This window comes from Pongo abelii, chromosome 11 (assembly GCF_028885655.2).
Source record: "Pongo abelii isolate AG06213 chromosome 11, NHGRI_mPonAbe1-v2.0_pri, whole genome shotgun sequence".
Lineage (NCBI taxonomy): Eukaryota > Metazoa > Chordata > Mammalia > Primates > Hominidae > Pongo > Pongo abelii.
Genome location: NC_071996.2, coordinates 63,141,249 through 63,157,797, shown reverse-complemented (window position 1 = coordinate 63,157,797; position 16,549 = coordinate 63,141,249).

The window sequence follows — 16,549 nt, the reverse complement described above, 5'->3', positions numbered from 1 at the left end:
CAGTGTAGTGTTCAGGTTCTCCAGGAGGGTACCTCCTCTTACATTCTTATTTTCCTCATCTCCCACCTGAAGTCCTTCTCTTTCTGCACTGTTTCACTCCTTGTCCTTGAGCCTTCCCACCACCCAAATGATGCCCCCCCTCCTAGAAAAAATGACCCTTCCCATTTTACTCCTACCCACTTTCTTGGCTCACCTCACTGACCACCTCCTCCCAGAAGCCTTTCCTGATCACATAGGCACTTTCTGCCATATTTCAGCTTGTATTTATCAAAGACTTCATGAGTTTTGGTCTTGTGTTCTTCAAGAATTCTTAGCCCTCTAAACACAAGAAGTCTTGTTCATGTATACTTTAGTCACAATGATATAGTTGCAATAGCTTTTCTATAATTATTTGTCGAATAAAGATGGTAATTATCTTAATACTGGTATCTATAGCTACTAAGTTGTACAGAGTGGAATATACAATTTAATGAGTGTTTTCAAGATTTTCATAATTTTTACAGACACTTGTTCATCTTTCATGCATGTCTGAAAGAGTTAAGAACATTAATTAAATGTCTAATCAATTTGTATCATAATTAACTTCATCCAAATCCTTATTTAGCATCCATGTTCCTTCTTTTCTCCTTAGAAACATTTTCTTCTTCCCAGAGATTTTTTTCCTGCAATTGTATTTATATCACATATACTTTATCAATTCTTATTTTTTAAAACCTGTTATTCAGTTTTTAGAATTCTAACTCATAATGTAGCATGTATATAGTCTCCCATTTTTCAATTGACTAGGATAGTCTCCAATAATAGAACTGCTGGGTCTAAGTGTATATGAATTTGTAATTTTGACAGATACTATCAAATAGCTATTTATAATAGAATGAACTATTTTCCTCCCACAAAGATGATATCTAAGAGTGCCCATTTCTCCAAAGTGGGACTAACACAGTACATTATCAAACTTTTGGGACTTTGTCAGTTTAATAGGTGAAAAATCGATTAAGCGTAGTTTTTAACAATCACCTTTGTTGAGGTATAATTTATATAATGAAATTTGTTTTAAGTATATGTTTTGAGTTTTGACAAACATATATGATGGTATTAATGTAATCACAACCACAAACATTATATGGAACATGTATAGAACATCACACCCAAAATCCTTCATGCCCCTTTACAGCAAATTCCCTAACCCCATCCCAAGCCTCTGACAACCACTAATTTGCTTTTAGCCACCATGGTTTTGCCTTTTGTAGTACTTTATGAGGAATCATACAGTAGGCACTCTTTTCTGTATGGCTCCTCCTATTAATAAAATGTTTTTGAGCATCATCTATGCTGATGTGTGTACCAATCTTTCATTCTTCTCTGTTGTTGCATAGTACTCCATTGTAGAGATAAATTAAAATTTATTTATCTGCTTACCAGTTAATAGACATATTGGTTATTTTCAGTTTGGGCCTATTATGAATAAAACCATCATGAATAATTGAGTATAAGCATTCCACATGGACAGTTCTATGCAAACCTGCCCCCTAAAGCCTAAGGATGCTGAGAGGCCAAATAAAGAGGCTAACAAATCCAGTTTCTTAAAAATAAATATTTAATAGGGACTTATAAGCAGAAATGATGTCTCAGGTGGCTGTGAGACAGTGGATACCCACACCTGCCCTTTGGAAAATATCTTTTCTATAGCAAGCTTTTAAGGCAAAACATGTGCAGCTGGTCACATCTCAGATTTTCTTGCCAAAACTCATGACTACTGGAGAGGTTGGCTAAGTATCTTTATGAGGGCTTATTTATCCTACAGGTATTGTTTTAAGACCTTGCTGCCAAACACCTTGGTATGCAGAAGTCATCATTGCTCCAAGATGGTGTCACTCTTGCCATACAGCAGGTTGTTTTTCTATAATAAGTATTTGTGTGAAAATATGTTTTCAAAACAAATTTTTTAATTAAAAAAAAAAAAAAAAAGCAGGCCAGGTGCAGTGGCTCACACCTGTAATCCTAACACTTTGGGAGGCTGAGATGGGCAGATTGCTTAAATCCAAGAGTTCAAGACCAGCCTGGGCAACATGGCTAAACCCTGTCTCCACAAAAAATACAAAAATTAGCTGGTCATTTTAGCACCTACCTGTAATCCCAGCTACTTGGGAGGCTGAGGTGGGGGATCGCTTGAGCCCAGGAGGTCAAGACTGCCATGTGCCATGATAGTGCCACTGCACTCCAGCCTGGGAAACAGAGCAAGACCTTGTCCCAAAAAAAAAAAAATTAAAAAAAGAAAATACGTTTTATTTCTCTTGGATGAATGACTATAAATGGTATTGCTGAGTTGTATAATGTGTATTTTTAACATTATGAGAAACTTCCAAATTGTTTTCCAAAATTGCTGTGACATTTTCTTTTATTCCCATCAGCAATATATGAGAGTTGCATTTGCATCACACATTTGCCAATACAAAGTATTGTCGATTTTCAACTGTAGTCACTTTAGTGGGTATGTAATGGTAGTTGAGGTTTTAATTTGTTTTTCTTCAGACTAATGATGTTGAGCATCCTTTCATGTGCTTATTTGCCATTATATATCTTCTTTGGTGAAGTGTCTATTCAAATATTTATTAGTTTTTTTAATTATTGAGTTTAAGTGTTGTTATATCTTCCAGTTAAGGTCTATTTTAGAACTATATTTTACAAATATTTTCTTCCAGACTATGACTTGTCTTCCATTTTCATAAAACAGTCTTTTGAAAAGCAAAAGATTCTTATTTTGTATTTTAATGAAATCCAGCGTAACAACTTATTAGTTTATAGTTTGTGTTTTTGGTTTTCTATCTAGCAAATCTTTGCTAACCAAGGTCACAAAGATTTCTTCATATACTTTCTTCTAAAAGTTTAATAGTTTCACTTTTATAATTCTATAATCCATTTTGAGTTAATTTTTAAGCATGATGTGAGGTAAGGACTTATGGATGCCTATTTGTTGACAAGACCATACTTACCCAATTGAATTACTTTGAAACCTTCGTCAAAAATCACATAATCATATAATATATGTTGATGTCTATTTCTGAGCTTTCTATTATGTTAATCTATATATCTACCTTGACATCAATATTGCATTGCACTAGTGACTTTATAATTAGTCTTAACTCAGATTGTGGAAGTCTTATAATTTTGTTATTTTTCAAAATCATGTTGGTTATTCTGGGTCCTTTTTATTTCCATGTACATTTTAGAATCAACTTGCCAATTTCATAAATAGTGCTGAAATATTGATTGGTATCATGATGAAATCATAGATCAATTAGAGAAAAACTGCCATTTTAATATTAAGTCTTCTAATCTGTAAACATGACCTTTCTCTTCATTTATTTAGGCCTGCTTTCATTTCTCTTGGCAATGTTTTAGACATTTCACTGTACAAATCTTGAGTATTTTAAAAAACTTAATCCCAAATATTTCAGATGTTCTTATAAATTATACTTCTATTTCCATTTCCAAATATTTGTTGATAGCATAGAAATACATTGGATTTTTGTATATGACCTTATATCCTGAATCTTTGATAAATTATTTTTCTACATACATGATCATGTTATCTGGAAATAGAATTTTAATTTTCTCTCTCTCTCTCCCTCTTTCTTTGTCTTTGTTCTATCATATTGCCCTAGCTAATAGCTTCAGTACAACACCGGAAAAAAATGATGAGTTCCTTTGCCCTCTTCTGATCTGAGAGGGAAAACTTTGGTATTTTATCATTGTGATTTAAAATGTAAGGTTTTTGTGGAAACCCTTTATTATATTGAGAAAGTTCCCTCCTTAGTTTGCAGAGAGTTTTGTTTTCATGAATGAACGTTGAATATTTCCTTTTTTTTGTGGATCTACTGAGATGATTATGCATTTTTTCTTTTATAGTCTATTGATACGGTGAATTGCAATGATTGATTTTCAAATGTTAAAACAACTTTATGTTCCTGTGATGAACTCTACCTGGTCACGATGTATTATCCTTTTTATTGCTAGTGGTGATTCTCCAAAATTTTGTGAAAGATTATTGCTTCTATGTCTGAAGATTACTGATCAGTAGTTTAATTTCCTTGTCTTTTGTGGGTTTGACTTTTATTGGTTGGTATTGGTATAACTCTGACCTCATTTTGGGGAAGTATTCCTTCCTAACTTGTTTTCTGTAAGAAATTGTACAGAAATATTATTATTTTTATTAACTATTTGGTTAATTTACTAGTGAAGCTTTTGGAACCTAGCATTTTCTTTCTGGAAAAGCTTTTAACCACCAATTCAATATCTTCAATAGATTTGGGACTATGTTACCTATTTCTCCTTATGTGCACTTAGCTTGCATCTTTTAGAGGATTTGTTCCTTTTATCTTTACATAAAATGTAATGCCATTAAACATGTTTCTTTGTTGTCCTTTTAATGCCTGTAGAATCTGTTGTAATTTCACTCATTCCATTCCTGAAACTGCTTGTGTTTTACTTTTTTTCTGAACAACCTGACTGTAAGTTTACCAATATTATTGCTTTGTTGAAAAATATAACTTTTGGTTTCATTGTTTTTCTTTTTTGTTTGTTTTCTATTACACTGATTGTGGGTTTGTCTATATCATTTTATTCCTTCTGCTTATGTTAGGTTTAATTTACTGTTCTTTAGTTTCTTAAGATATACACTAGGATCATTGATTTAAGACTTTTGTCCTTTGTTTTAAATAAGCACTTACTGATATAAATTTTCTTCTTATAAACTGCATCTTACAGATTTTGTTTTGTTGTGTTTCCACTTTCACTCAGCTTAAGATATTTTTTAATTTCATTGTGATTTCTTATTTGAACTATGAATTATTTAGAAGTATGTTGACTAATTTTTAAATATTTAGACTTTCCAGAGATCTGTTACCAGTTTCTAACTTAATCTTGCTTTATGTAGATAAAATAGATTTTAGGATTTTAATCTTTTTGTATTTACTGAGACTTGCTTTTCAATCCAGAATATGGGATCTATCTTGATAAGTGTTCTATCTGTGTTTATTTGAAAAGAATTTGTATTTTGCTGTTGCTGGATGCAGTGTTCTATAAATGTCAATTAGGTCAAGTTGGCTGATATTGTTTGAGTAGTCTATATCATTTCTGATTTTCTGTCTACTCGTTCTATCAATTACTGAAAACTGAAAGAGCAATGTTGAATCTCTGCCTATAATTACAGGTTTATCTTTATTTCTCCTTTAAGTTCTATCAGTTTTTGTTTTCTGTATTTTGAAGCTCTGTTATAAGGTGCATGCACATTTAAAATTGTTATGTCCTCTTGATGAAATGACCTTTTTAAAGAAATGCTCCTCTTTCCTTGTTATTTCTTGTTCTAAAATCTATTCTATTTGATATTAATAGAGCCACTCTAGCTTTTTTATTTAATGTGTTTGCATGGTATAAGTTTTTCCTTTTTTTACTTAAACCTATGTCTTTACATTTTGTATTGGTTTCTTGTAGACAGTATCATGGGATTCTGCATTTTTATACAGTCTGACAATCTGCATTTTAATTAAGGCATTTAGACTATTTAATGTGATTAACAACTTAGTTGAGTTTAAATCTACCATATTTCTACTTGTAACTCTTTGTCCCATTCACTCTTTGTTTCTTTTTTCCCTTTTCTTAACTTACTTTAGGTTGCGGTTTTATTATCCCACTTTATGTTAACTATTGACATTAGCCATATCTCCATTTCATTCTTTCAGTGATTGCCTCAGGGCTTGCAATTTGCATCTTTAGCTTATCACAGTCTACTTTCAAATAGATTCCTCTTTCCTCTCTCCTGTCCTTTGTACTACTTATGTTGTGCTTTGATTTTACTACCATATGTGCTATACCCTCCACAATACATTGTTAGTTTTGCTTTAAATAGATAATTAGCGTTTAAAGAGATTTTAAAAGTAAAACTACGCCTGTGATATTATCTATATACTTTCAATTTCTGGGGTTCTTCATTCATTTGCATAGACCCAAATTTCTCTCTTCCCTAATGAACTTTTAAAAATATTTCTTGAAGTCAAGATCTGCTAATGATAAATTCTTTCAGCTTTTGTATGTATGTCTTTGTCTACTTTTCATTTTGACTGGTTAAAAAAGTCTAGGTTGACAGATTTATTTTCTTTTAGTACTTTAAAGATATCTCTCTTCTGTCTTCTGGCTGTAGAGTATCTAATAAAAATTCTCCTATCATTTCTAACCTCGTTTCTCTGTATATAACATATCTATATTCCTGGTATTTTAAGATTTTTTTCTTTTTCAGTGGTTTTCAACAATTTGATTATGATGTGCTTTGTTCTGGTTTTCTTTATGTTTAATCTGTTCAATTCATTGAGCTCTTTGGATTTATGGTTTTCATCAAGTTTGGAAAATTTTTGAACAGTATTTCTTCAATAATTTTTCTATCCCTATCCCCATTTTTGGACTCCAATTAAATGCATATTAGATCACTTGATAGTTTCCTATTGGTCACTGCTGCTCTGGATTTTTTTAGTATTTTTTTTCTCTATGTGCTTCACAGATCGTGTTGCTGTATCTTCAAATTTACTAATCATTTATTCTACAGATGCTAATTTGCTATTAACCCCATCCAGTACATTTTTCATTTTAGACACCGAATTTCTATTTATTTGAAAACTTTACCCAAGTACTATTTTTTTTTTAATGTCTTCCATTTCTCTGCTTGTAATCACCATGTTTTCTTAAACATGTGAAGCATATTTGTAATAGTCCTTTTAATATCATTTCTGTGTGTTTGTACAGATTGATTTTTTTCCTGGTTATGGATCATAAGCTTTGCATTTTTGCATGTCTGATAGTTTTGGGGAGGATTATGATATGTTGTCTGTTGCTGAATTTCCAGTATTCCTTAAAATAATTGTTGAATTTTGTTTTTATGTACAATTCAGTAATTTGAAATCATTTGGATCATTTCAAGGCTTGCTTTTAAACTGGGTTAGGATAGGTCCAGGTGGACTTGGGTCTAGGATCAACTTTGCCCTGCTACCTTAGGATTCTATTTAATGCCCATGTATTAGGTCTTTCCACTTGGGCTGATGTGAACACAAACTATTACCAGCCCTGTGTGAGATCCTGGAATCTGTCTGTCCACTGATTTCCAGTAGTTTTTAACCTAGCCTGAAGTAGTTTTCTCTCATTCATCTGTAGATTAGCAATCAGTGAAAGATTCAGAGGATTCTTCTGCATCCCCTAGAGACTTTTCCTGGAGCCAATCCCTCCACTCCAGTGTTCTCCACAATAACTAGCCCTTGTCCTCCCTGAACTCCAATCTGTCTCCTCCTCACTGTAAGCTAACCTAGCGTTGTTGGGTTTCCTCTTTCTTCACTGAAGCCTGGAAATTCTCCAGGCACAAGAAGCTAGTGCAATTATTCAGGTCTTTATTTTTCTTTCTATTATTCTTTCTTTCATTATTGTTGTTTGCTTTTTTCATTTTTCTCAGGGTTCCCAGACCTGGGCTGCTTGTTGTCCAAAGTTGGAAAACTATTGTCTCAGATTGTGTCTAGTTTCCTACTCTGTTAAGGCAAAAGATTGAAGCTGGTGTCTCTTACTCAGTCTTGGCTAGAATCAGAAATTCCTATGAGTTTTAATATGAATTTCTCTTATGATAAATGAGGTTGAGTATCTCTTCATGTGTTTAAGAGGTTTTAATATTTCTGCCTTTCTCTGTGAATGTGTTCACATCCTTCATCCATTTTTATTGTGTTTTGGTTCTTTCATCTGTTTCAATAGCATCATTTAGCTTCACTGATTCTTTATGGTTCCAAAAATAGTTTTTATTATCCACTGATATTTCAATAGCTTTTCCTAAAATAATTTTCAATGCTGTTCTACTTGTGTCTTAAAGATTCTTTATCCCATTTGTACATCTGCATATTTTTATACTTCAGTGTAAACATCAGTTAAACAAGCATTTCTTAAGTATCTAAGGCTCACATGTAACTATTCTAAAGCAAAGAAAGAACAAATCAAGCAAAAGACATGTTTTATGATCTTAAAGAGTTTATGATATAGATGTGGAGAGAAAAATATATGTATGTATATCTTTTAAGTTGGGGGTCAGGGGAGGGAGACAAAGCCAAAATTATAAAATGAGCTAAGAAAGTCATAAAATTGTTCTTGGAATAGATTAATCTTGAGAAAAACTTTGAGTAAAGTGATAAAATCTAAATATTCTCGATGAGGTAGGCTTTCCAGGGTCAATTGAAAAATGAGAAAAGGAAAGAGAAGTGGAATGAGGGGGAAATAAGTCAGGGAGGCTCTGTGGGGTGGCAGTCTCCTCTCAGACCCCATTTATATCCTGTTCATTAAAAGAAAGTAAGAGTTCTGAGAAACAGAAGTCCGAGTTCACAGAAGCCTGGAAAAGCTGATCTCAGAGATCTAAGAAAACATGGCACTGCCTCCGAAATAGTTAAGGACTAGATTCCCTCATTTAACAATGTATTAATATTTTTATGGATATTGATACATTATAGGGTTCTATTGGTGAGTTCATTGCAGTCATGTTTAACTTAGGGAGCGTGAGGATACAGTAACAGGTTTAACTGCAATTCTACATTTGTATAAAATTCTGGTCCTTCTTACTAGAGATCTCTAGGCTCCCCACCCAAAGAGGGATTGACCAATCTCCATTTCCCACCCCATACTTATCAGCATTCCTCTGACCTCCTGGCCACATGCAACCAGATACTGTCTCCTAAGGCAGACCCTGGAAGACCTCCTGGAGAGGAGGTTCATGTCAAACCAGACTAAATGCTTGCATGCTGATCCTTCACTGCATTGGTAGCAGAAGCCTGTTAACCCCATTTTCTGACCTCTGTGGCTTGCCTTGTAAGCCCTCTGTGACTACACAACAATGGGCATTATCTCTCATTTGTGTTTTCTTGATCCTAACTTCTTTATGAATCCACTTTTTTCCATTAGTGGCTCAAGCCCCTAAAATCTTATTAGTAGGAATGAAAATAATATCACCTCCTGAGGCTCATCAGTCACTAATGAATTGACTAAAGCCCTGAGGTTTTCAATACTTCAAAATAGGGGGTTGATGCAATAGACAGATAAATGCGTGTTTAATCAAAAGGGTGAAGAATGGGAAAAATCAATGGTAGAATAGAAATATACAAGAAAACTTGTAAATTGACAAAGGCAATTAAAGAATGAAGAGTTGATCAAACTTACAAAAATAAGAAGAAATAAGAGCACAATTACTTCCAATGGATGGAATAAGATCAAGTATACCAATTGTAACATGGAATGTGATCAGGTTTTCCTATTTAAAGACAGATATTTTTACTTTGGTATTTAAAAATAGAAGTCTGAGCTATATGTTGTTTATCAGAAACACATTTTCAATAATAATAATTTTTTAACGAACTGAAAACAAAATGAAGGGCAAAATAATATTAGGCAATCACAAACAAAAATAAACAGCATAGGCCAGGTGCCGTGGCTCATGCCTGTAATCCCAGCACTTTGGGAGGCTGGGGCAGGCGGATCACTTGGGATCAGGAGTTCAAGACCAACCTGGCCAACATGGTGAAACCCCGTCTCTACCCAAAACACAAAAATTAGCTAGTTGTGGTGGTGCATGCCTTTAATCCCAGCTACTCGGGAGGCTGAGGCAGGAGAATTGCTTGATCCCTGGCAGCAGAAGTTGCAGTGAGCCAAGATAGTGCCACTGTACTCCAGCCTGGGTGACAAAGTCAGATTCTGTCTCAATAAAATAAAATAAATAAAATAAACAGCAGAAGAAATATTAATTTCATAAAAGTTAAATTTATGATTCAAAGCACTAAACAGGATAAAGACAGAATATGATGACAAAAGTCACAAAAGTTATATAAGTCATATGTGGGAGCCTGCCTGGGAATACTGGGTGCTATAGGCTTAATAAATAATTAATTCTTTAAAAAGTCACATCTTCCAAAGACGATAACATATAGATCTACATGCACAAAACAGCATATGAACAAGCAAAATCTTTAGAAATGCAAACAGAAAAATATTTAAAAGTGCAATTACAGCAGGAGACTTTAAAATCGCTCTTTCCGAGTGGTTTGATTAGTAAGAATAAAGAATAAGAATAGGCTGGACATGGTGGCTCACACCTGTAATGCCAGCACTTTGGGAGGCCAAGGTGGGCGGATCACCTGAATTCGGGAGTTCAAGACCAGCCTGACCAACATGGATAAACCCTGTCTCTACTAAAAATACAAAATTTGCTGGGCGTGGTGGTGCATGCCTATAATCCCAGCTACTCAGGAGGCTGAGGCAGGAGAATTGCACGAACTCAGGAGGCGGAGGTTGTGGTGAGCCGAGATCATGCCATTGCACTCCAGCCTGGGTAACAAGAGTGAAACTCCATCTCAAAAAAAAAAAAAAAAAAGAATAAGAAAAAGGAATTAAACAGTACACCGAATGAGCTCATAATAATATAAGTAGAGATTCTTTAACTAGACAATATCCTTTTTCTTCCTATATGCACATAGCACATTTACAAAATCAATTTTCTACTGGCCAGAAAACAATTGCCCTTAGCAAAAGTTTTAAAACAGATTTTACAGGCCACATTCTGTAATCATAATCCAATAATATTAGAATAAATCATAAAAATACCCAAACGGTTGCACCTACTTGGAAATTAAGACCCATACTCCTAAATAATCCTTGAAAATGAGAGTGGTTGCTAAAAATGGTACGCAGTAGAAGAGACCCACACCTTGCATGTACACAGCCCTCCCTGAGAGATAAGAAGTCATCCTTCATTCTCATCGGTCATTTTTATCTTTAGCAAAGCAGCTACACCTATTCATCTTATCTCCTGGTGTCTGTCTGGGATTGATATTTACTTGTTTATTTATTTATATCACTGATTTGTTCTGTTAAAAATAAACCAGTAATTCAAGAACAAATTAAATTGTCAACTTTTTAAAATCAAATAAAGCATGTGGTTAGTTTTGGTATTTTCAAATATGTAGTTTAATATAGTTTTATGCATTGAAGTTAATAATGTGAAACACTTAGGGCAGGGCACAGCAGTGTGTCCCACATGTAACATTAGTTATTGTGTTCATACCTCAGTCTCTATCTCCTCAGCTGAGTAGAAAGTCCTCCCTCCCCAACCCCAATCAACCTGTAGGTTCCTCCCCTAATGTGCTCCAAAGTCTCCCATGGTGCCTTTTTCTCCCCATAGGGCCAGTTCCCATTACTCCCAATTCCTGGAACTGGAATTTGGACATATCTCCCTGAAGCTGGAAATACACCAGAGAACTTCTTAGAGCAGCTAGAGCTTCCCACGTAGCACTTGGCCCAGCTCCTCCTTTCTAACTGTGCTTGTTGCCTTCCTGAGAGAAACACAGGAGGGCCTTCTTTCCAGCTCTCTGAGAAATGGTCAAGAAGTAGAAATGCACAGCCCTCTAATTTCAGGTTCCAATGTCTGCCCAGAGTTCCCAAGCATGTAGGCCTCATGGAAATTACATTCTAATGCAGGAGACAGAAAATAAACAAGTAAACCAATAATAATATAATAACAGGTAGTGACAAGTGCTATGAAAAACATACAGCAGGATAGACCAATCAGGATCAAGCCAGGAAAACAGTCCAATAAAGAGTATTCCAGGATTTAATATGGGAAATTAGAACAGTGTTAGAAATCCTTAAAGAGCAAACATGACAATAAGGCAAACTGGGAATTTGCAGTTGCCTATTGGGCTGGAGAATAAAGGAAAGAAATGGTATTATTGAAGCCCAGAGGCCAAGGCCACTTCGCAGATGCTAGAATCATGGGGGAGATGCAGCCGTATCTGGAGATGCCACCCAAAGGAGAGAAAAAGTGAGAAATCTCCTGGGCCTTTCCACTTCCTTCTTTCTCTTTTCCCCCAAAAGAGTAATGACCAAAGTTAACTTGAAGCCAACTGGCAAAGCAGGCTAGGAGATGTGATTTGCAGAGATCAGCCTCCGCAGTAGAGAGAAAGTGGAGGAAGGTGGGGCATGGGTCTGAGATGAGACAGACAAAATCCCAGTTTGCCGGTAGAGGGATTGCCAGTGGTGACAGATGATGGGAGGGGACTATTTTAGAGAGGATGGTTAGGAAAGATCTGTGAGGAGCTGACATTTGAGCAGACACCTGAATGAAATAAGAGAGTAAGTCATCTAAAGATGTGAGGAAACCACACTCGGCGGAGGGAGGAGCCAATGCAGACTCTGAGAAAGGAACTAGCTTGGCACGTTCAAGGAGCAGACAGGAGGCGGATGTGGGTGGCGCAGAATGAGCAAAGGATAAAACAGCAGGAAAAGAGATCAGAGAGATGGAAGAGGCCAGAGCACGCAGAGCCTTCTAGGCCACCATGGCCAGGAACTTGGAGTTAGTGACAAATGTGATGAGAAACCACGAGAATATTTTGCATAATATAGTGATGTGAACTGATCAACATTTTTAAAAGATTATGTTCATATTGAAAATACAAGTAACCTCAGTTGCTGAGCACACACTTGTTCCTGTGAATCTCTGTGTCGTTCTGCCTCCCATCCTGCCCCTCTGGTGCTATCACAGCAGCCCTGCAGAGCCAGGGTTCAAGGCCTCTTCTCAGAGCACAAGGAAAATGCTCCTGAGTGTGCCCTTATCTTTGGAAATGACTGGTTGTAGTGAGAGAAAGATAACCTCTGACAGTTTCTCTGTGTAGCAAGACCACATCTCTGAGAGATGATTCCTGACACTAGTCAGGAAGGTGGAACTAAGTTCACTACATCAGCCAGGGGTCCAGACTGCCCTATCAAGAAAAAGAAAAAAGTCTTTTATAAAGATTCTGTGTAGGTTGTAAGAAACTTGTAATTCAATGTCCAAAGCCCTCCTTCCTTAGCCACTTCCCTGGAAACTCTTACAATTATGGCCCTAAACTCCTCATACAGGATCATTTGTGTGGTTCTGCTGAAATATCCAGCCCCAAAGAGCACATCCTCTATTAGTCACATACTAAAGTGTTAAGCAGAACATCCCACGACTCCCATCTGGGACTTGCAAGCTTGATACGGCACAATTACAGTGTGGGCATAGTGTTACTTTTTCCAGAGCAGCTCTATCACCACCATTGTCTGTCAAGCAGTCAGATGGAAGCAGGCTTGAGGAGGATGATGACTGAATTTTCCAGATTCTATCAATAGCAAAGCTGTCTACTAGTTGGGATCAGAACTATGAAAAGGTCAGGAACATTTTAATGAGGAATACAGGTTCTTGGGGGTGAGGAATGCCAGATAGTTCTCTTCCCACTGGAATTCCAGCTACTAGGATTCATTCATCCTGTTCTTTACAGAAAATTAACTGGAATAAAAATATAAAGAAGTTTCATGTATCAGAAAATATTATTCTCATTATTTTCTTCAACATTTAACAATATAAAAACCACACTTAGAGCCATATAAAAATGAGCAGTGGGTCATTTTTGACCCACTGGTTCGGCGTATGGGCCTCAGTTTACCAACTCCAGCCCCAGGATGGAGTCTAGCAGTTGACAAAACCCTTCCTCCATATAGAAAGCTTCTCATAGCTTGTTTAAATGTGAATGGAAAGCCAGAGATCACTAGACAGGTGAGGAAGGTCTCTAACAGAGGAGTAGGAAACCAAAATTTAAAAACAGCAAAAAAAAAAAGGAACTCACAGGAACAAAACCAATGCAGAGAATAGGAAGAAATCCACCCCAAGTCACATGGGTCCTCAAAGGGACTCATGAAATGAAAAAGGAGAAGTGTCACAGACAAAAGATCCAGAATCAGAATGCCATTGGATTATTCAACTCCAGCAGTGGAAGCTAGAAAACAATAGGGCAATTACTTCAAAATGTTGAGTAAAAATGATTTCCAACCTGGAATAGGTAGCAGGCCTTGAGAATAATCAGACTGCATTGGAACATGAACATGGAGAGTTAGGAATGAATTAGTGACAAGCTAACAAAAGAACAAACAATTATTAACAGGAAAAACAAGAAGGTCAACAGGAAAGGAAATATAATAATACTATACTACATGACTCAGCTGTGACTAAAAATCATATTTAGAACAATACAAACACTGAATTGTGATCTACCTTGAAATTATATAGTTCTATAGAAAGTTAGGGTGGAACTGAGAAGAGGAGGGCAGGTATTTAAGAAAGCTAAATTCTCATCTTCCATGGTATATATGAAGTCCAAAGATAATATCTAAAACAGGAAAATCAAGTAAAAGCAGTTTAAATATGGGATTTTGAAATAAAGAGGAAATACCTAAAGAATAACTCTCAAGAGTTAAAAGTGGTCATTCCTAGAGACTGAGAATGGAGGTTGGAGAAGAGGTAACTCTTTGTTATTTATGTGAAATATCCAATTTGGAGTATAAAGTTGAGAGTCAAATGAAACATTCAGCTCTAATGCAAAAAAATAACTTCCCAGAACTATAGTTTAATGGTGACCAGATTCTCTGATTTTCATAGAATATTTTTCCCCATCTTTGAATCTAATTTTGTAAAACCATTCCTGTAAGATTAAATTTCTTGAGTAGCAATGTTACAGGACCCTTGCAGTGTTGCTTCACCAGCCAGAAACCTCTGTGGCCAGAGGCGCCTCTGCCCGAGTTTTGCTGTGGCCCACTGAGCTCATTTCGCCCACTTGGCCTGTCAGGCTGCACTTGGCTCCCTCTGCCAGCTTGGATCCCATGCCTGCCAAGGGCGAGCCAGGTGTGGAGAGGTGAGGGGTGTGTGAGCGAGCGTGGGATCCGGCCACTGTGCACAGCCAGGCATACCAGCTGCAGCAGGACAGGCACCTCTAGGCACCAGCATGGGCGCTAGCTCCCTGCGAGGCTGTGGCTTGATGAGGCGTACCATAAGCAGCTTCCACGGCTAACACTGGGGAACATAGTGTGGCACCCAGAACCTTGGAGATGCCCAAAACCACAGAGCCCTAAAGAGGGTATCACAGCCCTGGCTCAGGGATCTCCTAGGTCTGGGGTCCCCAAAGGGCTGCAGCTCTTTTCTCCTCCTCTCCTTCTTGTTGCCCGCAACGTGGTGGGCAAAGGTCGTGTTTCAGCCCTGTTTGTGCTACTGCTCTTTCAGCCCTGCCATTCAGTGGGTCCTGAGTTCTTATCCTGCCTCCAGGAAGAATTAGGTACGCAGACAAGTGGAGGGTAAGCAGGATGAAGAGAAGCTTTTTTGAGCAATAGAATAGCTCAGAGGAGACCCGCAATGGGCAGCTCCTCTCCGTAGCCAGAGTGTCCTGACGAGTGTTCAGCTCTCAGCACAGGGTAGCTCTTCTCTACAGCTGGTCGTCCTATCATTTCTTTAGCTCTCAGCCGAGAGGGTCGTCCCGTTGTCTCCCCAGCTCTCAGCAGAGAGGAGACTCTGGCGTGGGCAGCTTCTCTCTGCAGCTAGTCTTCCCGTTGCCTCCTCTAGTCTGGCTGAGTATGGGCTTTCACGGGCCTCAGAGGGAAGGAAGTGTACGCTGATTGGTCCATGGTCATGGGAAGGCCTGGAAAAAGGCACCACAAGTTCCCACTCTTGTCCACAGGACTGGCAGCCTGGCCCCCAGGCTTCAGGCCCTCCCTGGCTTCACGGGGGACCTGCCCCCTTCCACACAGGAGTCTGTCTGCCTCCTGCCACTGTTCTTGGCGCCCGGCTGTTTGTGCCAAGGGGCACCTGCAGACCAGTGCCAAGCTGCCCTCAGTGCCCCCTCAGCCTCCCTCCCAAGCTTGTTGGCATCCAAAGTCCAGAGGGGGCCTAGGTGGCAGGGGGCTGGCTTGTTAGTATTGCCCTGAGCGTGAGCACACCCAGCCAGGTTGTGACAGCAACTGGGCTTGGCTTCAACTTTTCTCTGTGATCAGAGCAGGCGCTAACAGAGGGGAGAAGCCAGGCAGTGGGAGCAGACACCTCCGAGCCTGTAGAGGGAAGGGAGAGCTTTCCCGGGCCCGGGAGAGAGCAGATGTGCCTGGGTCCCCAGCCGCAACTTGGGCAGCTGCAGCCACGCCTGGGAGGGCAGGGATCCTGCCTGCTCCTGCCAGCTCTGTGGAATGTGGCACTGCCCCAGACCCAGCTCCACCTTGGGGCCTCTCTCTGCCCGTCCCTCTGTGCCTGACCGCGCTGCTCCCCCACCGGTGGGAGACTGGCTCAGCTCCCAGGGCAGTGGGTGAGGTGCAGGTGGCGCAGCACTTGGGCCAACCTGGCACAAATGAACATGATTCTCCTAGGGCCGGCCCTGCGAGTTCCAGTTGCGCTGTCAGTTGCGCTGTCGGCCAGGTACACACGGCCCCCAGCATGCAGTGGAAAGTGAGGTTGAGGCCGCGGTGGAGTCCGGGCCCGGGAGCAGGTGCTGCCCGGCCATGCGAGGGTGGGGGTGGTGCAGTCAGCTGCCTCGGGGACGCGGGGTATAGGGGACCCACCGCCACCACTGCTGCTCCTGCTGCCTCCTCTTGCGCCTCCTCACTGCAGCCCGCATGATAGCAGCGGCCCCTCCAGATGGCCTGCCGCTGCCATCAGCAA